The sequence below is a fragment of the Leopardus geoffroyi genome, chromosome D4, assembly GCF_018350155.1.
Source record: "Leopardus geoffroyi isolate Oge1 chromosome D4, O.geoffroyi_Oge1_pat1.0, whole genome shotgun sequence".
Lineage (NCBI taxonomy): Eukaryota > Metazoa > Chordata > Mammalia > Carnivora > Felidae > Leopardus > Leopardus geoffroyi.
Genome location: NC_059342.1, coordinates 9,725,736 through 9,753,733, shown reverse-complemented (window position 1 = coordinate 9,753,733; position 27,998 = coordinate 9,725,736). Strand labels below are relative to the sequence as shown.

Below are 27,998 nucleotides of genomic sequence, written 5' to 3'. Positions count from 1 at the left end.
GCGCACCATCTGTGCAAGATGGAGGGGTCACCTACTTCCTAAAATAGCATTTGGAACTCACTGAAATTGACGTCACCGGCACTAACTATTAGACTAACTGGGGAAACACAGAGGATCACCGAGGGAACTTTTATTTTCAGTATAGATGTTATGTTCTAACAAAGCCCATCTGAGAAATCTCAGTGGCACGTTTTCCACGGGACTGAATTCCCTAACAGTGCTGGCCTTAGCAGATGAGACAGGTACTAATAATGGCATCCTTGGAGCACCTGGGTGGCTCAGTCAGTTGAACAACTGACTTCGGCTCAGGTCACGATCTCATGGTTTGTGAGTTCGAGTCCCCCATTGGCCTCTGTGCTGACAGCTCAGAGCCTGGAGCCTGCTTCGGATTCTGTGTGTCTCTCTCTCTGCCCCTCCCCTACTCATGCTCTTCTCTCTCTGTCTCAGAAATAAATAAACGTTAAAAAAAAATTGAAACTAATAATTGCATCCTTTCTGGCTAGCAGCATTACACCAGGCTTTTACCTGTAGGAATAATGTTTGTGTTGTGAAGCTATATAAGAGTAAGGAGTGATACAGTGGAATTCTGTTCTCCCCAAACATATGGTCCCTTGGGAAAACATGACGCACACACGTGTGTGTGTGCGCATATATATACACACCAAGAAAGACTTGGATTTTAAATCATGCATAAGAATCAAGAAGAGATTCACACACATAATAGAGAATGTCTTCTGCCTTTATGGGCATGTTGAACAAAAGCTTCAGAGTTAGAAATTTGGCATATGTATCTGAGATAGCAAGGAAGGCTTACACATTAAAAAATAATAATTATACAGAGATACAGCTATAGAGGCACCTGGGTGGCTCAGTCAGTAGAGCATGTGACTCTTGATCTCTGGGTTGTGAGTTCAAGACCCATGTTGGGCACAGAGCTTACATAAAATAATTTTTTAAAAAATGTATGGTTATGATATGGCTACAGATACACTCATTTCTCCTCTGAAGCTGTCTACAGCATGTAATTCACACTCTATAGTGAAGAAATATCTGGATTAGACATATTTGTAAAAGAAGAAAGAAAATTATTAAAGGTAGGATATGAGTATTTTAAACAAATGGTGTTTTTACTTTAACAAAATAAAATATTGGATTACAAGTAACTTGTTCTGGGAGTGTTTGCAAGATGAGCAAACATGTCTAATAAAATTTAACTTCATAAATGAGTGATGTCACAGGGTGCGTGGGTGGCTCAGTCAGTTAAGCGTCCGACTTTGGCTCAGGTCATGATCTCAGGATTCATGGATTTGAGGTTCCCGTCAGGCTCTGGGCTGACAGCTCGGAGCCTGGAGCCTGCTTGGGATTCTGTCTCCCTCTCTCTCCACCCCTCCCCCACTCATCCTTTGTCTCTCTCAAAGATAAATAAACATTAAAAAAATGACGCGTCTTGCAATACGAGAAGTACGTGACACCAAATGTCACATGGTTATAACTGAGCAAATGGTTCTTGGAATTCACTTTGATATACAAGTGCTTTGGATTACAAGCGCTTTGAAATACAAGCATACTTCCAGAGCGAATTATGCTCACAAACCAAGGTTTTACTGTATATGACTTAAGAGTGTGTGTGTGAAAGAGAGACAGACAGATAGAATCAGAGATCTTTAGAGGGTGAGGGAGACACTGAATTAGCTCAAGTGTGTATTTAGTCACCTTTCGTGGGTATTTTGGAACAGGTGCCACTGCTCTTTATCTTTGTGTATGCTTTTCTTAGAATTTCTCTTAAATTTGCCATCAGAGTGGTCCTGGGGTGATGCAAACAGCCCTGCACTAAGTAGAAAGGCAAGTTGCCTAACTGCTGAGCCCTGCTGCCTGTGCAGAACTCTTGGTCTCAGCTTGCAGATGGAACTCTGACAGCATATCAGTCATCAGAAGGGGTGTCAACAATAAAGGAATTTTAAAAGCCTTGCCACACCATCCGAATTCCTTAAGTGCCACAAGAAGCAAACTTCTGACAAGAATAATTGTTTTGTTTTGTTTTACTTTAATCAACCTGGAAATGGTAAGACTTCATTGAATCTGTGAAAAGTAATAAGAAGGAAAAAGAAATCCTTGTCCTTTTCATCTGTTTGGAGAACCCTCATGACTGCTCAGATAAGATTTGTTCCAACATTTGTGTGTGTGTGTGTGTGTGTGTGTGTGACATCTTTATCCATTCATCTATGGATGGACCCTGGGGTTGCTTCTGCATCTTGGCTGTTGTAAATGATGTTGCAATAAACACAGAGGTGCGCGGATCTTTCCCTTTGGAATTACTGCATCATACAGTATTTCTCTTTTTGATTTTTTAAGGAACCTCCACATTGGTTGCCACAGTGGCTGCACCAGCTTGCATTCCCACCAACAGTGTACTAAAGTACCTTTGTTTCCAAGTCCTCACCAAGACCCGTTGTTTCCTGTGTTGTTGAGTTTAGCCATTCTTACAGGTGTGAGGTGATACCTTCTTACCCTTTTTGATTTGCATTTCCCTGTTAACTAGTGATGTTGAGCATCTTTTCGTGTGTCTGTTGACCATTTGTATGTCTTCTTTGGAAGAGGCATATCCAGCTGATCTTTAAATCAGCTTATTTGTCTGTGTGGCATTGAGTTGTATAAGTTGACGAAACAAAGAAAAAAAGAGACCAAGGATAAACCACATTTTTAAGTACAGAGAACAAACTGGTGCCTGCCAGAGAGGAGGTGGGTGGGGGTTGGGTGAAATAGATAAAAAGGATTAAGAGACTTATTACATTGAGTACCGAGTAATGTATAGAATTTTTGAACCATTGTTTGTACACCTGAAACCACTATGACACTGTATGTTAATTATATTTGAATAAAAAAAATTTGTCCCAACACAAAAATTGGTTAAGCTGGTGGGAATAGGGGGCAGAGCAGTTGGCAATGGAGGAGGAAGGTACATTTCATAAAATGCCTTATGTCCTGGTGCCCCTAACTCATTCTGAATAATAGGGCACTTCCATTCTGGAGACAAAATAAATAATCTCTTAGATTAATTAAAATAAATATCTCTAATAAATATTATTATAAAATAAATATCTCTAATAAATATTATTAAAATAAATATCTCTTTAGAGAGAGATAATAAAGTCTGTGCTCTTAGGAAAGGATAAAAATGTATAAGACTGTCTTTTTTTCTTCCTGTAAAACCAGTTTTCACATGCACTCATCTCTCTTCTGTTGTTGTTGTTGTTTTCATCTCCCCAAGTTCATTTTCCTCTTGAAGCTCTGAAGTTAGACCACTGGGTTCAAGTTGCAGGTTTACCACTTACTACATGGTGAGCTTGGGCAAGTTACTTAACCTCTCTAAGTTTCCTCATCTATCAAATGAGGAAAAGGAATAGTAATCATCACCAAGGAATTCTGAGAGAATTTTTCAAGACAGGCCGTAGACATACACTTAGCAGAGCACCTGGGATATTGGATGTGCTCCATAAATGTTAGCCTTTTATGGTTATTGTTTCCCAGTTCCAGACACCTGCCTCTTCCTCTGCTTCCTACACAAATAGGTATCCTGAGAATATTATTCAGCAGCCCATGGCTTGATAAAACAAGGACTTGGGTAAGGCTGGGTCATAATAATTTGGGAGGGGAGATCTGTTTACTCAAGTGCAAATTCTCAACATGGCAGTCTGCTAAGACCAAACATTGCTAGATTAACTATTCTTCCAAGTACATGCCACTGCTCAGGACTGGGGAGAACTGGAGAGAGGGAGCAAGGGGATAAGGAAGAGAAAGAAGAAGAAGGCAAGGCAAGTTCGTACTCTATTTTGTGTGAGCACTAAATAAGAGCATTCTAGTTATTAATTAAAATGGGAAGCCAGAATCTTGGTGAGTTATATTGTTCTTATAAGCAATATAGCATGAAAACAAACTGTAAAGCTAAGTGAGAAAACCTAAGTTTAAGAAGGGGAAAATAAAAGGAGGTAGAAAATTATACCACAGCATCAGTAGCAGTTGTCTTTGGGTGAAGAGATTGTGAATGTTATTTTCTCATTATTTTTATTATGTTTTGTACTTGCCAAATTTTTCATTTCTATATGCCTATATAGATATTGTGCAAATATATGTATATATGTATGTATTTCCCTGTGTATTATATCCATACAGCTGTTTCTGTCTACATAATGGTACTTAAAGCTACATCTCTTAAAAACTAACAGTTTGAGAGCCTTCCTATTCAAAAGAACTGGAATATGTAATTTTTCCACAACAGTTCGATTTTTTTCTCATGCTTTATCTAAGAGCCCACATGCCATGTCTCTTCTGAGGAAATAAAGATGAATGCTTAAGGGCTTCAATATCCTGGTGTCAGAGGAGCAGACTCGCAAGAAGGCACCACTGGTAGAATAACACAAAAATTCACTGAATCCTTTGAACCTTTCCATGTAATTTATCTCATTTGATCCTTAGAATAACCCTCCAAGGAAGGCAGTGGAGCAAGATAATTCATGATAATTCATTTCACCAAATGGGTTTACTGATACATCCACTCGTTTCTTCATTCACCCAACTAATATGTATTAAGTCCTACTATGTGCTGGGAATTTGGGCCAGCATAAAGTGTTATAATGAGATCAACAGGACAGACCTCTAGTTGCAGGAGAAAAATAATGAACCAGTAAATAAATGTACAAGATGGTTTGAGATGCTGGCAGAAATAAGACTTTAAAACAGGATTGCTGAAGAAGACCTTTGTGAGGAAAAGACGTTTGTGCTGAGAGCCAAAGTGTGCAGAGGAACCAGGATGTGTGTTGAGTTAGAGACATGTTTGAGAAGAGAGAACAATAAATATGAATACCCTGAGGCTGAAAGGAGCTGGAGCTGTTTTAGGAGCATGACAGATGCTGCCATGGCTTTAAAAAAGTGAGGTGGGGCGGGGTGGAGGGGGGTAGGAAAAGGATGAATGTTTCTACTCTACGTTTAAATGCAGGTCCTCAGCACCTCATTGTCTTATAAAAGCTGCTGGAAAAATAAGATTTTATGGGTGTTTTAGGAAAGGTCAAACTTACTATAGATTATGGTAAGGCTGATGGATTAAGGAGAAGGAAAAGCTTCTGTCCTTGGTTGTTAGATACATAGACACATAGATAATAGATAGATAGATAGATAGATAGATAGATAGATAGATAGATAGGATGCTTAGAAACTGAGAAGTAGACAAAGGTTAGTAGTTCCAGAGGCTGGAGGACACTTGTTTCTTGAGTGTGCCTTAGCAAGATGGCATGACCTTCACTGGAAATAATATGACCTATGGAGGCCAAATGCAGGCCATAGGGAAGTGTAGCTTCCTCAAAGGTTCTGGGTCATGGCATGGAGAATTCACCTGGACCACTAGACCTGAAGGAATCGTTGGGGAGCTGAGATAATAGACACTCAGAAGTTTCTAGTATCGGGGCACCTGGGTGGCTCAGTTGATTAAACGTCCAACTTTGGCTTAGGTCATTATCTTGTGGTTCATGAGTTTGAGCCCTGCACTGGGCTCTGTGCTGAGCCTGGAGCCTACTTCAGGTTCTGTGTCTCCCTCTCTCTTTGCCCCTCCTCCACTCTCACTCTCTCTCCTTCGAAAATAAATAAACATTAACAAAACAAAGTTGCTAGTATGAATCACTGACCACAGGGGCTGCTGAATATTTTGGTACTGTGAATCACCCCAGGAGCTTGGCCCAGGCCCTGTGGATTGGGTAGGGGCAGGTGGCAAATAATGACTAAAATTGATTGTGGCAGGACTGGGAATGGAGGCAAAAATAGGTCATTTGCTAGTGACTTTCTCTTTGTGTGTCCCACATGTGCATCTGCTCTGCTCTTGTCTTCCCTGTTTAGAACCATGGGAGGCCAACTGCTTTTCTATCACCCACTTTCTCTTGTCCTCTGACTTCCCCTTGGATTCAGCCAGTGGGAAACCAGTAGCAGATATATGAAGGTAGGAGGAGTGGAATTCAGATACTTGTTGTCTTAGCCCTCTTCCTCTAGGCCTCTGTGCTGGTGGTGGCTGTGTCTTTGGGTCTACAGATCCTGCTTATCAACCCCTCTCTTATGGCTCCAGTTGTGTCACTGACCCTGTGACATTTTTTTGGCCCTGACCATTTGGGCTTAGGAGGAGTCACAGACTTTGTGCTGTTGTTAAACCCTGCACTGCTTTCTGTTGTTCATTTCCTCAACTCTGCTCATGCTCTCAAAATAGTCCTTTCATGAAACCCCTTTCAGATGACTCCCTTACAGTGGGCCACCTAGTTCTTCCTGGGATAGAGACGGGCTCAAAGTGGATTCTAAGGAAAACAAGTGATACTTCTTGAAATCTCTTTTGTGCGCTACGATTCATGCCTCCTCACTCAGCATGGGAGTTATTCTTTGTCATTTTATAGATGGAGAAAGGTCTAGTAACTTAGTCACACAGCACCTAGTAAGTGGCAGAGCTCTGTGATTCTGACTCTGTGGCTGGTGCTCTTTTTCATATACCAAACATATCAGAGTTAAAACATAAATCTCCTCATCCTACTATAGATAGAAGGTACTAGCTAATCAGCAGGGTATCTTTTACTTTATCATTCCAAGACCCCTGGCTTCTCCAAGTTCTCTTCTACTTCACCATCCTAAGATGATATGCCCTCAAGTTCTTCAAACTAAAAACAGAAGTCAAGTTTGGCTTCTGAAGAGAAGACATACTTGTTCCCACAGGAAGTACTTCTATCCGTTGTTGCCTTCCAAATCCTGCACTGTCAAATAGCTCCTTGGTTTTCAACAGGGTGGACAGTCTCATGATTGCTAGCTAGAAAAATGCACTCCAGTCCTATGGACCAGGTTCACTGTAGCTTCTCCAGTTGAATTTTCTTTTACAATACCCATCAGTTAAGCATCACAGAGAGTCCTGCTATTTCCTATACTAGTAGACCTGTTAAAGAAAAGGCATGTGAAAACATAAATATTTTTGTTTTTGTTTATCCTTGCAGAGAAAATAGCCCCAGCAATTGTAGCCTGTGGATACCCATTGGTCTGGGAGTTATGTGCACAGTGTTTTTAAAGGGGAAGTAACTGGGTTTTGTGTTTTGTGTGGAAACATTGCTACCCATTTAATCTATACTGCCTTATACCTGACACTGTCACTCATGTTTTTGAAGGCCATGCCCTCTGCATTCATTTAGGTTGATGGATGTTAGTCTAAACCAACTCCAAAGAGAAAACGCATTCTCCATTAGCAAATGATCGTCTTTGTTGTGCTGAGAATTACTATCTTGTTCCCCCTGCTATTCTTGGTGCTTGCCTGCAAAAGACCAGGACTACTTTTTATTTTCATTTTAAGTTTGTATTCAAATGTAACATATAGGCAAGGAAAGTGAACAATGATAAACGTACAGCCCACATTTCACCATGTGAACACATCCATTTAAGCACCACCTTAAGAAGTAGAACATTATCTGTACCCAAGGGGCTCCTTTGGTAACCTCTCCTAGTCATCAAATCCTTCCCTAAAGGCATCCACTCTCCTGGTGTTTCTCACCATTGATAGACTTTGCCTAGTTTTGGATATTATATAAACATCGTCTTATAGTATGAGTTTCGTGTCTGGTTTCTTTTCTTCAGTATTATATCTATGAGTTTTATCCATGTTTTTTAAGAGCAGCAAATTCATTCCAATTTCTGTAGAGTATCCTATTACACGATTTTATCAAAATGTGTCCATTTTACTGTTAATGAACATTTGGGTTGTTTCTGTCTTTTTGCTATTGCAAAAATGGCGCAGTGAAGATTGTGACAAGCTTTGGTGCTCCTGCAAATGTATTTCTGTGAATATCCACCCAGGAGTGGAATGGTTGGGTCAATGGTATACATACATTCAGATTTAGTAGAAATTTCTGGTTTTCCAAAGACTTTATTTAAACCCCCTTGAATAGTGTTTGAGAGAGTTTCTCACCATTTTTGTCAAGACTTCGTTTCGTTAGTCTTTTAAATTTCAACCTTTCATATTAGCAATTAAGTTGTGTTTTTCTGATGACTAAGGAAGTTCAGTACCTTTCCTATGTTAGTGAGCCATTTGGGTATCCTTTTCAGCAAAGGGCCTGTTCTATTCAATACTCTCTCTCTCTCTCTCTCTCTCTTTTTACTTTTATGTTGTGTACATTTTTTATTCATTCGTAAAAATCTAAATTTTTACAAATTCTAATCTAAATTTATACAAAATTTTGTCTAAATGAGTGTTTTATTAGTTACAGATATAGTAAGTATCCTTGAAATAGGGAGTTGCCTTTTCACTATCTGAATGATGCATTTTATGAACACTTTTCATTCTTTTAATTATCTCTTATTCTTTATGTATTTTCATACTTGTAGACCTTCATGGCACTTTTCCTTTCGTGCACATATTAGAGCGAATGTACCTAATTATATTTGTAAACTGCTCCCCTCCCCAAATAAGCAAAATTACAAAATTAGTTCCATGGAAGAGGTAGGAACAAGGCCATGGTCAGGCCTTGCAATAGTGCCAACACCAGCCATTTAGTGAACACAGAATTCTGTTTTGATGCTTTTGGGGAAATAATACAGACCAAATAGTACTTGATGATATTAAAATACTTTTGCTAATTTTGTTTAGATGTTGTAGCTGATTTTTTTAAGTAGAGTCTCTATCTTCAGAGGTACATACTAAAATATTTACAATGAACTTGTATGATATGGGGCATTTGTTTCAAAATAATCCAGAGCACAACACTATTGGACACAATTGATAATTGTTGAAGTTGGCAAAGTGGGTGAAGGGGAGTGGGAGGTAAGGCTTCGAATTAAGGAATGAATAAGTCAGGGGATGAAAGGTACAGCGCAGAGAATATAGTCAATTGTGCCATAGTAGTGTTGTGAGGTGACAGATGGCAACTACAGTTGTGTTGAGACAGTGTAACATAGAGGGTTGTGAATCCCTGTGCTGCACACCTGAAACTAATGTAGCATGGTGTGTCAACTATACTCAGAATTTTTTACATATAAATATATTTAAAAAACTGTTGAAGTTGATGGGCACAGGAGTGTTTGTTAGACTTTTCTAAATGACAAGTTCCAAAGGGAAAGAGGAAAAGAATGGGAAGACAAGAATTGAAGGTATTGAATCTAGACAACTCTTTCAAAGAGTTTTGCCATAAAGTGAAGAGAAACATAAGGTGTCACCTGGATCAAGGAGGAGATGTGGGTTTCTTTGTCTTCTGTACATTTATGTTGTCTCCCATGTTCAAGCCTTTTTGTAAGTTATTTGGGAATAATCCAGTAGAGAGGGAAAATTGGATATGGTAGAGAGGAAAAGACAATTACATGACGCCTTTGTGATAGCAGAAGGAGGGAAATATTCCAAGAGGAAGATTACCATGAGCAAAGACTTTAGGACAGCAGTGAGCTTGAAATGTCCCAACAGCAGTCCAAAGACCAGAAGACCCAAAGGGAAATGGATGAGAGGAGTTTGGACAGCAGGACCCAATCCTGTAGGGCCCAATAGGTCTTTGTAAGAAGTTTGGGTTTTATTATTCTGGTACTGAGAAGCCATTGGAGGATTTAAAATAGGGGATAGATATAAATGAAGTTAAACTTGAAAATGATTTGGCGTTCTATGTGGGGACAGACTTGTGTGTGTGTAAGTGCCTGTGAGCTGTGAGGCACGGAGTCAGTATGGAGACAGAAAGAGTGATTTGGAGACCTTCTCAGCATTCCAGGTGATTGTTGTGGCTTGGACTGAGATTGTGGAAGAGAAGTATTATGGGTTAAACTGTGTCCCCTCAAAACAGATATGTTGAGGTCCTAACTCATAGAATGTAGCTTTGTTTGGAAGTAGGGTCATTGGCCCATAATTCAACAGGACCAGTGTCCTTATAATAAGACAGCCACAGGAAGACAGAAACACACAGGGAGAAAGCCATGTAAAGGTGGAAAATTAGAGCAATGCATCTGTAAGCCAAGGGACACCAGTGATTGCAGGTAACCCACCAGAAGGAGGAAAGTCACAGGGAAGGATTCCTCTGCAGATTTCACAGGGAGCATGGCCTTGGTGACACCTTTATTTTGGACTTATAACTTTCAGAACTGTGAGATGATACGTTATTTGTTGTTTTAAAGGCATCTAGTTTATGTTGCTTTGTTCACAGTAGCCTTAGAAACTAATACGAAGGTGGCAAAAACTGGCCATATGTTTGAAGAAAAAATATATAATATATAGGTAATTTATTATCAATGTATATCATTAATAATATAGTTTATTAGGTGTTTTAATTGTTAATTTTATTACTATTAATATTACTATTATATATTACTATTAAAATATACTATTACATATATTTATTAATGTACTTTTGAGAAAATTATAAACACTTATTGAAGAGCATGGAAAAAGAACTGAAAAAATATTATTATATTAAAAGGCTTTATATAATAAAGATGTCAGTGGTTCCCACAATTAATCCATATGCTTCAACCTGTACATTTCCGAAATAAATCATAACGGAATTTTTCATGAACTTAACAAAATTGTCCTAGAGCTTATATGAAAAAATAGAGTTCCAAGAAAACAATCATGGCAACTTCAATGAGAAAGAACACAAGTGGGATTTGCTCACATAATAACAAATATCAAAAGCATTTATAAAGCCATAGTAATTGGGCTGATTGGCACTGAAACAGTGTCAGAAGCAGTAGGCAAATGAATAGATAATGAGCCAAGAAAGAAACCCACAAAAAATATGAGAAGTTGCTGTATTATAATAAAACAACGGGTAGTTCTACAAATCAGTAAGAGAATGATTATCCAATAGATGATGCTAGGAAAGTATGAAAAATATCGTTATGTGTGATTCTTACCTGATATCATACAAAAAAAAATCCTAAGAGTAAAAATACAGCATCACAACATTTAAGAAAAATTACAGAAAAATATCTTCATTGCTTGGTGGCAGAGAAAAACAATTTTAAAGTAATCCAAATTTTCCAGGTTATTAATAGAGTTCCATAAATCAGTAAGAAAATAGAAAGCCAATAAGCACATTTAAAGTATATTTAATATATTTAATATCACTAGTAATTAGGAAAAGTCAAATTAGAATATCAAGGTATCGTTTTACCCAAATAAAAATAATTAAACATACCAAATGTTGGTTGAAAAAAAGAGGCAGGAATTCTAAAACACACCTGCTGAATTTGGGGTGAAACTTGGCATGAGCTCTGCTGAAGATGAATTGGTAACATGTAGCAAAATTCAAAATATGTACTCACTAGTGACCCAGAGGTTCTCGGGATTGGTATACTCTATACAGTAACCTTTTCACACATGTGCAAGGAGATATATATTTGAATGTTCATTATTTGTGATAGCAAACAATTGGAACGAATCTAAAAGCACACCAATAAAAGCTTAGATATAATGGGGTTCAGATGAACAATATTCTACAACAATTGATAAGTATATGAATTCATTTTTATATCTCAACAACTGTAGAGCTCAAATAATTATATTGAATAAAAAGGTTTTCAAATATGAGCCAGTGACTATGAGGTCATTTATATAAAATTTAAGAGCACAGTCAATGTCGATTTTGATTCATAGCAACAAGACAGAAGGCAGTATAGCAATGTGTTCCAACTTTAACTTGTGTTTTAACTTTTAAATTCTTTTTGAGCCAGGGTTTCTTTTTTTTTTTTTTTTTTTTTTAGTTTATTTTGAGAGAGAAAGAGTGAGAGAGAGAGTGTGTCAGCCCAAGTCAGGGAGGGGCAGAAAGAGAGAGGGAGAGAGAGAATCCCAAGGAGGCTCCACATTGTCAGTGCTAAGCATGACCTGGGCCTTCAACTCACAAATTGTGAGATCATGACTTGAGCTGAGATCAAGAGTCAGCTGACCAACCAGAAGAGCCACCCAGGTGCCCTGAGCCATCAGTCCTACCTTTAGGAATACATTCTTAGAAAATAATGGGTCAAGTAGGCAAAGATGTGCAGATGTTGTGATGTACAAGTTGATACCCCTCATACGTCTGAGGTGATATTCCTCATAGAATATTTTTACTATAGTAAATACTAGAAACAATGTAAATATCTCCCAGTAGGTGATTGATTAATGAATTTATGATGTATTTGCCTAATGGAAAACTAGTCTGTCATTAAAAATCCAGATCTGTTTTACTCTCATGAAAGTGCATTTGTGACATGTTTTAAAATGAGAGTAAAATGATTACAGGAAAATATTTAAATGTATGATTCATTTCCTTTTTTTTAAATGTACCTATTGGGATTATGTGTGTAAAACTTGGATTTATTCTAAAGTGTACAACGAAATCATGAATGAAGTGGTTTATTTATAACTTTATTTAGTCTCAACATCTTTTGTAATAAGTATACATAATAGTTATAAAAATTAGAGATATTTTCATTTGAAAATAAGAAGACAATAAGAACTGAAGACAATAATTATTTGAAGCCCAAGTATAAAAATTTGAGAAGTTTCTGAAGACAATGAAGTGACACCACTTTTTCCTAAGTAGCAATGTATTATCACTTACTGACTTTATCTACAGCTTTCTCCAGGGAATAGGAAAGGATCTCAAGAATGAACATCTCAAATTGGAGGTCAATACATACAACAGAGCAGAGTAGAACATGGCTTCCTGACAGAGGCAATATTGCCCCAAGTGGGGCAAAAATTGGTTCGTGGTGGGTGACCAAAATGTTGGACCATTACAGTGGTCTAAACCTCAGCCCTGTCCAACAAGATGTTATTCCTTGGTGTTTCATTTCTCTAATTGGAAAAATATTAAATAGAACTTAGATGTAAGTTATTTTAATTAATTTGTGGCATAAAGTTATTTACAATATCAAAGTCTAAATTCATTTTTTTTTTCTCCCTAGGGTGGTGATAATGATAAGACTGGAAAATACCAGAGTAGTTGAATTAATTGAGAAGTGCTTAATCCCCTCCAAGGGGGGAGGGGTGGAGGATTTAGGACCAGTTTACCTCTCTAGACAGCAGTTCCACTTTTTTATTTCAGTTGTTCTGGATATAAAAACAGCAGATTTTTAGGATTACAGTATTGTTTGGACACACTGATCCTTGTCACTATTATGGATTAAATTCAGTCCAGTTCATGTCTGCAGACATATAATAAAATTGTAGAAAAACTATCGGGATCTATGCTTGCCCCACTGGATGAGCTCTCCCAGCCATCCTCACCTTTATCTGAGTTTTCCCCACACCATTCTCAAATCCTCACCATCGGTACAACTTTGTACCCCTCTGTCCCCTCACTGACTACCTCCACCCCATTTGTCCTCTCTACACGCAAATACACACACCCACTCAAACCCAAAGAGGGAAAGAGAGTGGAGATTGAAAATAACAGCAAAGACAGGGCTTCTTTGTAAATGGGCTCAGGAAAAGATGTACATGCCAAGGGATTTCACTGAGCTCTTGATGGATAGGAGGGACAATGGAGGGAGGGGCTTGTAAAGGATTTGGGGGGGCGCAGGATTAAGGGAGCATGTGAGAATGTCGTCACTAATCCGGCTTGAGGTAGAAGAAACATGTGGAGCACTTCAGTGAGACATTAACTAATGCTTCTGCACAGGTGCAGATGAATGAAGCCAACACCTTATATCAGATCCCCTTCATGTTGTCTGGGATGTCTGTGGATAAACAAACAGAGGTGATACAGACGGGGAGGCCAGGGAGGGGAGGGAAACCATTTGTACATTCCTTGCTCTCTAGGCTTAGACATGTAGCTTGACTACATGCCCAGAATTTACCCACCTGTTCGGAGCCACCCTGTTGACTACAGATGTTCCCAGAAAGGCCCTGGAGTCCAGGCCTTAAATCTCCCTGTCACTTCCCTCTCCTCCCTTTGCTGGACAGTAGACTGCTCTGTAATCCTCGGGGTTAGAGTCCAGTTAAAAATATGGCGCGGAGAAGAACTCAGTCTACTCCTGATATTATTTGTTTCAAGGGGAATTCAACTAATGTAAAATTATTAAGCAGAGTGTGTGTGTGAGAGAGAAAACATTTGTTATGTGCCTAGTACTTCTATGTGCATTATTGCTGAAATTCTCAAAGCCACCATGTAAAATAAGCTTATTATTATTTTTTTGGTTTTACAGGTGAGAAAGCTAAGTAGCAAAGAGATTAAGAGAATATATAGCTTAGGGTTTCACTGATAATTGTCAGAACTAGATTGAGTATGGAATAGTCTGTACAAAATTCTAGAACCTTATTTCTACTCCTCAGGGTTTTACAAACTGAGTTTCCAGTTATGTCAGTTGGTTACAACTAGGATTTTTGTTTTGGTGAAATAGGGAACTAAGTAGAATAGAAAACATCAGAGTATGCTGTGTGAATTCAGAGTGTTTCATCATGAAACTTTAATGTGTGTGTACTGTGATACATGAAAACATATTTCTTTTTGAGAAGCATGGACAAGGGGGTTCAGAAGTTACCACACTACACCCTGCTGTATCCCACCTACCTTTTTATCATCACCGATCCCACATGGAAGCCACACATCTTCTAAACTGAGCCATGAAAATAAGCATGGTCTTTTCTACTTCTTTGAAGAGTATCAAGACAGACGAAGGGGAACTAAGAAGTCAAAGCAAATGAAGTATACATTGTAAGATAAAAGCGACTGTGGCTTCCTGTTTGAGTTTTTCCCTGGAATTTGTGTGAAGTGGAGGGCCTATTAGTTTTCTGTTATTTTCATCACTATTAATGATGCATAGAGCAGTGGAAGAGTGTAAGCAGAGGGAAGTGAGGAGCCCAGAAAATGCTACTCGGAATATTGCCCATTTGCAGGCTGCATGAAGTTGTGATTTTTGAAAATCATTTGCAAGATTGAACTATATTGTGCCATCAGGAAGATGTATAGAAAACAAATGTGGATAAAGGAAAAGTATAGTATAACTGGTCCAAAGATAATTCTAGGGCCTTGTTCTTCTCGTCACTTATGGCCAAGTTCCCTATCTTTGATTGCACAGCAGACCACTAGGCATTTAGAATACGCAAACTCCCGGGAAATCAAGTCAACTGGGCAACCATTTCTCTTATAAACAGTAACTTTGTTCACTCACACACCATATGTGCATTGGACATCACTGCTTTGTACTGTTAAGGGATACACAGCTCTTACTCTCTTCATGTGGTTAAGAAATATTGAGCATTTACTCTCCTATGCATGCCTCAGTGCTGGAGACTGTGAATTAGATAGAGACTTCACATAATAAAATGTGGAAGGATTCAATTAATCTAGCAAACATAAAGGAAGATGATTAAGTACTAGATAAGAGAGTTTTAAAAAATCTGCTAAACTAAATGCCATATGAGTAGATCAACCTAAGGAAAGTAATAATTGCCAGTGGTGTTTTTAATTTGTCTAGAATTTTGAACAATTTTAGAATTAGTAAAAAGTTGCAAAATGGTAGAAAGAGTTCCCATAAACACTTCCCCCAGCATCCTCTAATATGAACATATTATATATATTTGTCAAAACTAAGATGTTAACATTGGTATTAGCTGTTAACTAAATTACATACTTCTTACAGGGGTCATCAGTTTTTCTGTTATTGCTCATGTTCTGTTCCAGGATCCCATCCAGGATACTGTCTTTCCCTTAGGATGGGCTTAATTTTGATACTATTCCTAAAAATTATGATTGTTTTTCCAAGTCTGACTATTTTGTAGTGGGCAGAGGGAATAATATCACAGGTTCCAAAATAGCTAGGCTATTTTGCTGGGTCCGTGGCAGTCTTGTTCAAAATGGAACCCCTCTATCCTTGTACCAGTCCACTGAAGAAGCTCATTTTGAACCTGGATCATATGAAACCATGAACCCTTCACTTTTCACCTTCAGCTCGGTCTTGAGAAGTGTTTTTAGACTTGTCCACAATTATTTGTAGAGAATAACTAAAATTATGTATTCGTACATTTGAAATGGTCCCAATAGCTAATCTAGTTCAACCATGTCATTTACAGCTGTAGGAAGTGAGGCCTAAAGGAATTTAAGTGGCTTACTCAGGGTCACTTGGTGAGTTAGTGGCCAATTCGGAATCTACCTTTGGCTTTCTTCTTCCTTTAGGAGAGGCACACAAATCACTCCTCAAGTCCTATAAAAAATGAAATGCAATTCTTTTGGAAGAACAGAAAGGAGGAGCAAGATTTTGGGAGAAAGTTATGGTATTAAGATATCCTCTTTCCTGTCTCTCCCCAAACTTCATACTATTTGTACCAAATGTGCTCTCCATTGTGAAGAACTCTTTGCCATCCCTCCATGTGTGGCCTTTCGAGAATACTTACTCTCTTGGGTGGATAATTACCTGTTCTCAACTTTCTACCACATCATTTCAGAGAAGTTGGACTTCTCAAGTCTGGAATTCCTCAACAGCTACTTCATATCTCACTTACTTTGGGGGGTTGGTTGAGCTCTCATTCCTTCTTTTCTATGCTCTTTCTTTCTTCTCAGGTTTTGCTTTTACCTGTGTTGAGTTTTAGTTAATATTTTCTTATATTACTAAGAAAACTCAACTGTGGCCAGGTACTCTGGAAAGAATGTCTGTGGAAACCATAAAATGCTTCCTCTTAATCCACTATGATTAATTTTTCCATAGGAATTTTGAGTCTATCAGGCTTGTTTTTATAGCAGTTACTGAAAAAGGATATCTGTCAGGCATACCATATATTTATTGTAGATGCCGTTGTTAACGAATTGAAGTCAACATATCACTTTTCAGTTTTAAAGTGGTAGGTATCAAATGAATAACCAGAAACAAAACTTGTCAGTTGTGTCTGGAAGGCCATTGTTCAACACACACTAAATAAAACAAAGTGCCTCGCTTTCAAAGAGATGGGCGCTCGGTTTTTTAAAACCCATCATCTAGCCTTACCTCACACAGAAACAAACAGGACAATTCCTTCTCATAGTATATTTAGCTCTTTCAGAAACAATGGCTTGACTACCAGCTAGAAACATAAAGAGTTATAATTCATTTTTGAGGGGTCAGTTCAGTTATGTTTAGATGTTTAGGTGGAAAGAAAATTTACTTTGGCGTCTGAAAGAGCTGGATTTATGTATAGGTTCTTCAAGTTATCTGTATGGCCTGGGGTATATTTTTTATTCCTTTGGGAGATTGAATTTCTTTATTTGCAAACATTTCTTATGACCAAGGTAAAAACGAATGCTGAATATTGAATTTTTGCCTTCTTAGCATTTTGCTGCAGACCATAAGGCAGAATACTTGTTTAATTTTTTTAATATTTGTTTATTTTTGAGACAGAGAGAGACAGAGCACGAGTGGGGGAAGGGCAGAGAGAGAAGGAGACACAGAATCTGAAACAGGCTCCGGGCTCTGAGCTGTCAGCACAGAGCCCCATGCGGGGCTCGAACCCATGAACCGTGAGATCATGACCTGAGCCGAAGTCGGAAGCTTAACTGACTGAGCCACCCAGGTGTCCCTATGGCAGAATACTTTTAAAGTCCTGTCTCCTCAAGTTTTCAAATAGATAAAAGTCCTACGTTGCATATTTAATTCTAGACACAATTCAAGACTTTGCTAAATCTAGTTAATTCCTCCATGTCATGTACATCCAACAAGGTTGTAAAAATCCAGAGGTCCTGAGCCATAATATGTGCTTCTTGTGTTTTGTTTTTTCCTACAGCATATATTGTTGCTAATACACTATTTCCTTAGGAAGCTCTTACTTATAAGGAAAAGAGAAAAGAAATAGAAGGAAGGAGATGCAAGGAATCAGAAATGCTCATAAATATTTTTTTCTTTTAGTTCTTGGAAATTCAGCAAGGAGTTCAGTGTCCTAAAATGAGAAGAAGGATGAAACAGAGATCTGCCACCCACAGAACCATACAGGAGGTCAGTCTCCTAGTTGTGAGGTTAAACTAATGGTCAAACATAATCCTGTAGGGAATGAACCCCCACTTTGATATGACCTTTAGAGACCGCGTGCCCTAGTTGAGCTGAGACCTATGGAGGGGTCTCAGATGGACAGATGATTTGCCTCAAATCTGGTACCATTAATTATTAGCTCTCTGAATTTGGGAAATCCACAAAGTTCTCTAAGTTGCAGTGTCCTCACCTGTTAAATTACAATTTTAAATGTACTTTACTAGTGCAGGTCTCAAGAAACTAATGCATCCAAATCCTTAGCACAGTTCTGTGCACACAGTAAACATTAAAGAACCACCTGCCATTTTAATTATTATTCTTGTTGGAAAATAATGGAGATTCTTGAACTCCAGCACACTAAACAAGGTAGCCACATCAGATTAATTTATTTGGTCAAAAAATTTCATTGTATATCAGGTACTGTATCAAACACTGGAGATAAGGGAATGAATAAAGCAAACACAGTTCTGCCCTCACTGAGCTTACAGTCTCCAAACAAGAGTAACTAAGAAACACAAACCAAAAAATGGTGAGTTTATTTAATGTTTTCAGTCTTTAGTAAGGTAACTGAGTGATGAAATAAATGATTTAATGTAAGTACATGTGATCTATATCATAAATAATATTGATATGAGAGTGACAGCCAAATGCCATTGAATAATGTCAGAAAAACAACAGGAAAATTGTATTAGTGGCCTCATTGGGGAGCTGCTCTGTTTTTTCACTGCTGTTTCTGTGGGCCCAAGTTCGTTTTTAGAAGTAAATTAGTGTCAATCTCAGCAGTTGTTAAAGATAATTAGAGAAAATAATAATAAAAATTAGTTTGCCAAATAGCAAATGAGTGGAATTATTTATGTGGAGAAAAAAGATGACAAACTTCCCCAGATAGTATACAGAGAGTTTCTCATTTTTGAATTCCACTGTAGAAGGAAGATAGGATTTTTCAGGATCAAACAGAAGAGAGCAGGAAGCAAGAAATTTTGTATCTACATTATTTAGGGGCCAGTAGCAGCCAATGGAAAGGGAAGGAACAGGATGAGAGTTCCTTGGAAGGCAGTGAGTTGTCATGAAAGTGGGGTTATTGCTACCATTGTGCAGATACAACCTTGAGCAGTCATAGCAAACCTTGTGATATACACCTTAAAATACTTCTCTGCCTACCAAATGAGCACAACATGGTATCTCATTGGGGCCTCCCTTTTCATTTTTCTGGATTGCTAATGGAGGTTACACATGTTTTCATGAGTTCATTTGCCTCTTGAGTTTGCTCTTCTCTGAAATGCCTTTTCATGTCTTCAGCTCATTTTCCTATTGGATTGTTTGATTCTTTTTGATTGGTAAGGACTCCCATCTTAATGATACTGTTAAAATAATGGTATTTGTTTGACTTTTCCAAAGAATCAATCCTTTGGCCCATTGATTTTCTCTATTTTTTGTTACTAATTTTATTAATTTCTGCTCTTATTTTTGCCATTTGTTTCCTTTTGCTTGTTTTGGGTTTATTTTGCTCTCTCTTTTTTAGGTTCTTGAGATGAGAGCTTATATTACTGACCTGAGACTTTTATTTTTATTTAATGTACATGTTTAGTGTGATAAATTTCTCTCTCAGTGGTGCTTTATCCAAACCCACCAAATTTTGGTATGTTTTATTTTTATTTTCATTCAGTTCAACGTATTTTATTTTATTTTATTTTATTTTATTTTTTTGATATATGAAATTTATTGTCAAATTGGTTTCCATACAACACCCAGTGCTCATCCCAAAAGGTGCCCTCCTCAATACCCATCACCCACCCTCCCCTCCCTCCCACCCCCCATCAATCCTCAGTTTGTTCTCAGTTTTTAAGAGTCTCTTATGCTTTCAATATATTTTATAAAAATTTCCCTGGAGATTTCTTCTGTGACTCAGGGATTATTTGTAATTGTATGCTTTTGTGACTGAATGTTTGGAGATTTTCCTTATCTCTGCTGTTAATTTCAAGTACATTTTATTGTAGTCAGATCACACATTTTGTGTGATATCAGCTCTTTAAAATGTGTTGAGGTTGTGTTGATAAGGTCTATCTTGATATGTGTTCTGCAGGCATTTGAAAAGGTGTATTCTGCCCTTATTATTCTGCCCTTATTATATTATATGTTCTTCAAATGTCAGATCCTTTGGGTTGATGGTGACGTTTAGTTCTACGTCCTTGTTGATTTTCTGTTTAGTTCAGTCTAGTTTTGAAAGGGGTGTTGATGCCTCTAACAGTAATTGTAAATTTGTTTATATCTTCTTTAAATTCTATCAGTTTTTGCTTCACATATTTTTCAGCAATGTTGGTTGCTCACACACATTTAGAATTGTTATGTATTCTTGGTAGAGTAACTTTTTTAGCATTATATAATTTCCTTCTCTGTCTCTGGTAATTTGCTTTGCTTTGATATCAATATAATTACTCTTGCTTTCCTTTGATTAACATGTGCCTGATATATTTTTTCTTTGCTTTTAATTTCAACCTAAATTACCTCAGCCTGAATGATAAAAGACACTTAAGAGATGCCAACACTAAGGTGTTGAAAAGCTTAGAATTATCTGACAAAGCTCTAAAGCAGCCATGATAAAAATGCTTCAATGGGAAATTAGAAACAAACTTGAAAAAAATTTAAAACAAAGATAGAAAGCAGCAAAAAATCAGAGATATGAGAAACAAATGGAAATTTTAGAACTAAAAATCATAACAGAAATTAAAATCTCAGTGGGTAGGTTCATTAGCAGACTGGAAGGGTTAGAGGAAAGAATCAATGAACTGGAAGGTAAGACAATAGAAATTAGTATGAAAAGCAGAGAAAATAAACTGACAAAAGGAGACGAGAGCTTTAGGAATTTGTGAAACTATAGTAAAATACCTAAGATTCATGTTATCAGTCCTGGATAGAGAAAACAAAGGTGGTAAGCCTGAAAAATATTTGAAGAAATAATAGCTGAAAATTTTACATACTTGGCAAGAGATACAAACCTACAGATTCATGAATTGAGCCCCTAACAGAATCCAAAGAAATCGTGCCAGGAAGCATTATTCTTCGCCTTCTGAAAGCTAAAGATAGAAAGAAATTTTAAAGCAGCCAGAGGAAAACGACATTTTACCTATAAGAAAAAAACCAGTACAATAATGGATTTCTCAGAAGATACCTTGGGGCCAGAAGGAAGTGGCACATTTTTCAGTTGCTCAAAGAAAAGTAACGTTAACTCAGATTCCTGTACCAGTGAAAGTACGTCAGGAATTGGGGGGAAATTGAGACATGCTCAGAAAAAGGAAAAAAGAGATAATTTGTTCTCTGCACACCTATCTTTTAAAAAATAGCTAAAGGAAGAGGCTGAGGCTTTGTTAAAAACATTTAAAGACAGAATGTATTCATCACTGCCACCTGTGGCAAGGAATAACAGTTGCAATAAACAATAGACTAACCAAATATCTTGGCAAGAAAGGCTGAGAAATAAGATGCTTTGGGGAATAAAGACTTTATAAAGCTCTCACAAATTCCTGGCAACCTAAAAGCCACACATATGCCCAAATCTGGGTGCATATTCAGAGAAGACTTGAGAAGGGTCTAAGCTCTTAACTCTGGCTGAACTTCAGGCTCTGTGCAAACAGGATCTCGAGGTTAAAGCACAGGTGTGAACTGCTTGTCTGGGTGCTGAAGGCATGTCCCAACACAATTCACAGCCTGTCTGCAAAGACTGGGTGGTGTGTGTATGTGTGTGCACATGGACGCATGTGTGTGCACATAGGTGTTTGTGTGTTCATACCTGGGAAGAAACTTCTGTTGCATCATCAGCTGACCACAAAGCTAATGGAACAGAGGATTCAGTACGCTTCATGACAAAGAATACAAACTTTATAAAATTAGTTTTTAAAAAAGTTATTAAGCTAACAACACCTACAAGAACAACCGAGGGACTGAGGAGCCTAGAGTTTTTTCTGTTTTTTAGAGTAGCTGTGGTATAATATTCAAATTTTCCTTCTTTGAACCAAATGCTACATGGCGTACATGCAAAGAAATAAGAAAATATAGCCCATACACATGATAATTAAAAAAAAAAAAACATACCTGGGGCACCTGGGTGGCTCAGTCAGTTAAAACTCGAACTGGATTCAGGTCATGATCTCATGGTCCGTGAGTTCAAGCCCTGTGTCGGTCTTTGTGCTAACAGCTCAGAACATGGAGCCTGCTTCCGATTCTGTGTCTCCCTCTCTCTCTCTCTCTCTGCTCCTCCACTGCTTGCAAGCTCTCTCTTTCTCTCTCTGTATCTCTCTCTCTCTCAAAAATAAATAAACATTAAAAAAAAAGAAGAAGAAGAAGCAGGGGCACCTGTGTGGCTCAGTCAGTTAAGTGTCCGACTTCAGCTCGGGTCATGATCTTGTGCTTTGTGAGTTCGAGCCCCACATCAGGCTCTGTGCTGAGAGCTTGGAGCCTGGAGCCTGCTTCAGATTCTGGGTCTCCCTCTCTCTCTACCCTTCTCTCTCATTAATAAATAAACATTTAAAATTTAAAAAAAAAAATCTCAGAGGAGGGTGCCTGGGTGGCTCAGTTGGTTAAGCATCTGACTTCAGCTCAGGTTACGATCTCATAGTTCATGAGTTCGAGACTCACATCAGGCTCTGCACTGACTGTGCGGAACCAGCTTGAGATTCTCTCTCTCTCCCTCTCTTTCTGCCCCTGCCATGCTCGCTCTCTCTCTCTCTCTCTCTCTCTCTCTGTCTCAAAAATAAATTAAAAAAAAATCTCAGAGGAGGTCCAGACATTTGACTTACTAAAAAAAGACTTTCAATTGACTATTTTAAATATGCTTGAAGGGTGTATGTTAGCTAACAATTTAAATAAACACTTGGAGAAAAAAAGATGATTAAAGGAAACCATGAGAACTGTCTTACAAAATACAAAATACAAATTAAAAAAAAATCTCAGAGGAGGTCCAGACATTTGACTTACTAAAAAAAGACTTTCAATTGACTATTTTAAATATGCTTGAAGGGTGTATGTTAGCTAACAATTTAAATAAACACTTGGAGAAAAAAAGATGATTAAAGGAAACCATGAGAACTGTCTTACAAAATACAAAATATCAATAAAAAGATATTATGAAAAAAACAAAGAGAAATTCTGGAGTTTAAAAGTGTAGTAGTTGAAATGGAAATTGCATAGATATATTCAACAGATTGAGTAGGGAAAAGAAAGAACCAGTGAACTTCAAGATGAGATCATTAAAATTAGCCAGTCTGAAAACAGAAAGAAAAAGAATGAAATGAAAATGAACAGAGCTTGAGAGACCTGTGGGATATTACCAGCTCTTCTAACTCTACATAATACAATTCCTCAAAGGTGAAGTGAGAGAGAAAAGGGAAAAATATATATTAGAAAAATAATGTCTGAAGACCATCCACACTTGGTGAAACATGAATCTGTACATTTAGTAAGTTCAATAAATTCCAGGTAGACGAATGCAAAGAAGTCTGTACCAAACCACATTGTAACCAAACTGTCAAAATCCAGAGGCAAAAAGAAAATCTTGAAAAACATCAAGAGGCAAGATTCCTGTACGTGGGATTCTCAGTAAGGTGACAGCTGATTTCTTATTAGAAACCGTGGAGGGCAGTGGGCAGGGAAGTATTGAAAATGCTGAAAGAAAATCACTATCAAAAAATAATTCTGTATCTGGCAAAAAATGTGATCCAAAAACAAAGGAGAAGTTAAACATTCCCAGATAAGCAGAAATTCAGAGTTTATGACCAGCAGACCAGTAGACTTCTCCTGCAAGAAATGTTAAAGACAGTCATTCAGGTTGATATAAAATGACAGTAGTCACTAACTCAAATGCAAACAAAGAAATAAAAAAATATTGGTGAAATAAGTACATAGGCAAATATAAAGTCGATATTAATTAATTTTTGGTTTGTAACTCCTCTTTGATAAATCTTTAGAGAAGACCAAAATTACTATAATAAGGAATGAAACAGGGATATTATTACCCACGTTTCATAAATGAAAAGTATTTTAAGAAAATATTATTAATCATATGCCAACATATTAGATAATCTACACATATACATTATCAAAACTGACTCAAGATGAAACAGAAGATCTGAGTAGACATATAATAAGTGAAAAGGTTGAATCACTGATAAAAAGACAAAAAAACTTCCCAGAAAGATGAGCCTAGTTTCAATTGGCTCCACTGGTGGATTTGACCAAATATTTTAAGAACAATTAACATCTATCTTCCCAACACTCTTCCACAATTAAAGAGGGGGTAACACTTACTAACATGTTCTGTGATGTCAGTGTTACTCTGATACCAAAGCCAGAAAAATATATCACAGGAAAAGAAACTACATACTAGTATCCATAATGAACACAGATGCAAAATTCTCATTAGAATATTAGCAAATGGAATCCATTAACTTTTAAAAAGATTATCTACACCATGACCAAATAGAATTTATCCTAGAAATTCAAGGATGGTTTAGCATATGAAGATCTATTAATATAATACATCATTCTAACAGAATTAAAAAAGCCCACATAATCAACTCAGTTGATGCAGAAAAAGTGTTTGCCAAAATCTGATACCCTTTCATGCTACAATCACTGCACAAACAAGGAAAAGAAGGGAAGTTGCTCACCCTGATAGCATGCATCTGTGCATATACAGAGCTCACATCATATTAATGGTGAAAGATTGAAAGCTTTCTTCCTAATATCAGGAATAAGATATGGATATCCACTCTCACCACTTCTGTTAAATTATACTGTAAGGGCTCACCAGCATACTTAGGTAAGGCAAGTAAATAAAAGGCACTCTGACTGGAAAGGAAGTAAAATTATCTCTAGTCACAGATGACATGATTTAAACATCAAAACTCCTAAAGAATGCATAAAACTTTATAAGAGATAGTAAACAAGTTCAGCAAAGTTGCAGCATACAAAATCAATATACAAATTCATTTTTATTTCTATACACTGGCAATAAGCAACCCAAAATGAAATTAAGAAAAAAATTCCACTTCTAATACCATCAAAAAGAATAAAATACTTGGGAAAAAAATCTAACCAGGGAGGTACAAGACTTGTACCCTAAAAACTACAGAAGAAATTAATGAAGACCTAAATGAATGGAGACATTTGTGTTATGGATTTCATGAATACTGTTAATTATTGCATAATATTGCTTAATATTGATTTTAATAATGAATATCAGTATTGTCAAGGTGGCAGTAGCTCTCAAAGTAATAAATAAATAAAGCACAATCCCTACCAAATCTGAGCAACTGTTTTTGGAAAAAATGGAAAATCTAATTCTAAAAGTCAAATGGAATTGCAGGAGGCCCAAATGGTTAAAACAGTGTAAAAAAAAGAAGAACGCAGTGGTAGATTCTCACTTCCTGATTTAGAAACTTATTCTAAAGCTACTGTAAGCAAAATAGTGTGGCACTGGCAGGAAAATAGATTTTTGGATATATGGGATGGAATTGAGAGTCCAAAATAAACCAATGCATCTGTAATAAGTTGATTTTCAGCATAGGTGCCAAGCCCATGTAATGAGAAAGAACAGTGTTTTTAAAAAATGTTGGTGAAACAACTGGATATCCACATGCAAAAAAGAATAAAATTAAATCATATACAAAATCAACTCAAAATGGATTAAAAAATCTAAATGTAAGAGCTAAAAATATAAAACTCTTAGAAGGAAATATAGGGATAAATCTCCATGAAGTTGGATTAGGCATGTTTCTTGAAGATTACAACAAAAGCAGAAGCAATCAAAGAAAAAGTAGATAAATTGGACTTCATCAAAATTAAAACTTCTGTGCATGAAATGGCATTATCAAAAAAGTGAAAATATTCCCTACAGAATGGGAGAAGGTATTCACAAGTCATTTATCTGATAAGGGTCTAGGATCCAGAATGTATAAAGAACTCTTAAAACTCATTAATAGACAAATAGAATTCAATTTAAAAACAGGCAAAGGATTTGTATAGACCTTTTTTCCAAAGAAGATATTCAAGTTCAGTAAGCACATGCAAAGATGCTCAGCATTATTGGCTATCAGGTAAATGCAAAGCAATACTTCTATGTAATACACTTCATGCTCACTAGGATGGCTATGATAAAAATGGTAAATTTGAACAAGCATTGGGAAAGGATGTGGGCAAGTTGAACCTTCATACATTGCTGTTGAGAATGTAAAATGGTGTAGGCACTGTGAAAAACAATTTGGAAGTTCCTCAAAAATTTAAACATATGACCCAGCAATTCCGCTCCTAGTTGTACACCTAAGACAGGTGAAAATATATGGTTAGAATAAGATTTTATATGAATGTTCATAGCAGTATTATTCATACATAATGCCTCCCCAAATGAGAACAAATCAAATATCCATCAACTGATGAATAGAAAAGTGAAATATGATATATCTATGCAAAGGACTATTGTTCAGCGCTGTACTGATACATACCACAACGTGGATAAATTTTGAAAACATTATACAAAGTGAAATAAACCAACACAAAAGACTACATATTGTATGATTCCACTTATATGAAGTATCTAGCATAGGCAAATCCATAGAGACAGAAAAATTGGTGTTTGCCAGGAGATATGTAGAGGTGAGGAGAGGGGGTGATTGCTTAATGGGTAGGGGTATCTTTTTGGGAGTGATGAAAATTGTTTTGGAGTTAGATTCTGGTGATGGTGATGGTTGCATAACTATCATTGTGAATGGACTAAAAGTCACTGCATGGGGCACCTGGGTGGCTCAGTCAGTTAAGCATCTGATTCTTGATTTCGGCTCAGGTCACGATCTCATGGTTCATGAGTTCAAGCCCTGCATTGGGCTCTGCACTGATGGTGTGGAGCCTGCTTGGGATTCTCTTTCTCGCCTCTCTGCCTCTACCCCACTTGTGTGCGTGTTCTCTAAGTAAATAAATAAACTTAAAAAATTAAAAACAAAGTCACCATAGGTACACTTCAAAATGGCTAAAGAGGTGAATTTTACATTATTGAATTTTACATCAGTTTTGGGAGAACAACATGCAGGAGTGCATGGGAAAATTTGTGGGCTCAGCCTTGAACAAATACAGGGCACAGTCACATGGCCACATCTCACTACAGTGTAAGCTGGGATATATGGTCTAGCCATGTCCTCCACCAAAAGAGAAAATAGACGTTGCTGAGAAGCCAGTGTCCTTCACTACAGGAGTAAAATCTTTGGGAATAGACTCACGAATTTACTAGTTAAAGTTCCCAGGTGATTCTTAAGCCTACTGATATTTGATTGACACTATTCTAGACACCTAGGACCCACAATTCTGTCTCTGCCATTCTGCTTGCAGGTTTTCTTTACTGGGTGGGAAAAGTAAGGCACAGAAAGCATTCACAAATCTAAAAGAAATTTAGAAGAATGGGTGTCACTCTCCTTGAAATACCAGAGGCCACAAGTTTGAGCATTCTGAGTGTCTACTCCAAACCAAGAATGTAAAATGAAAAGTCAACAATTTCTCACTGATTCACAAGAGGGCATAAGAAAGGGAGTTATAGGTGTACTAGTGAAGGAATCGTTCCAAAGTACACAGTTGTACTTTAAATCTATATATTTTATTTTGATGATATGAATAGATATTTTAATATAAAAAACAATATCATTTTTAATCAGTGATGTTTTGGATTGAGAGCATAATTGAACAGAAATGAAGCAGCACTTTCAACAATAGCCAAATTATGGAAAGAGCCTAAATGTCCACCACCTGATGAATGGATAAAGAAATTGTAGTTTATATACAAAATGGAGTACTACGTGCCAATGAGAAAGAATGAAATATGGCCTTTTGTAGCCACGTGGATGGAACTGGAGAGTGTTATGCTAAGTGAAATAAGTCATATAGAGAAAGACAGATACCATATGTTTTCACTCTTATGTGGATCCTGAGAAACTTAACAGAAGTCCATGGGGGAGGGGAAGGAAAAAAAAAGTTAGAGAGGGAGGAAGCCAAACCATAAGAGACTC

General features: G+C 37.2%; 1 long non-coding RNA gene across 1 annotated transcript in view; it reads left to right on the top strand.

Moving 5' to 3' along the window:
- The window catches only part of LOC123593202, a 176,963-nt gene that overhangs the window by 131,132 nt on the left and 17,833 nt on the right, over positions 1–27,998 (top strand). The window contains exon 2 of the long non-coding RNA XR_006710183.1: positions 17,836–17,922. This is a non-coding gene — a long non-coding RNA (uncharacterized LOC123593202). The remainder of the gene's footprint in view (positions 1–17,835; positions 17,923–27,998) is intronic.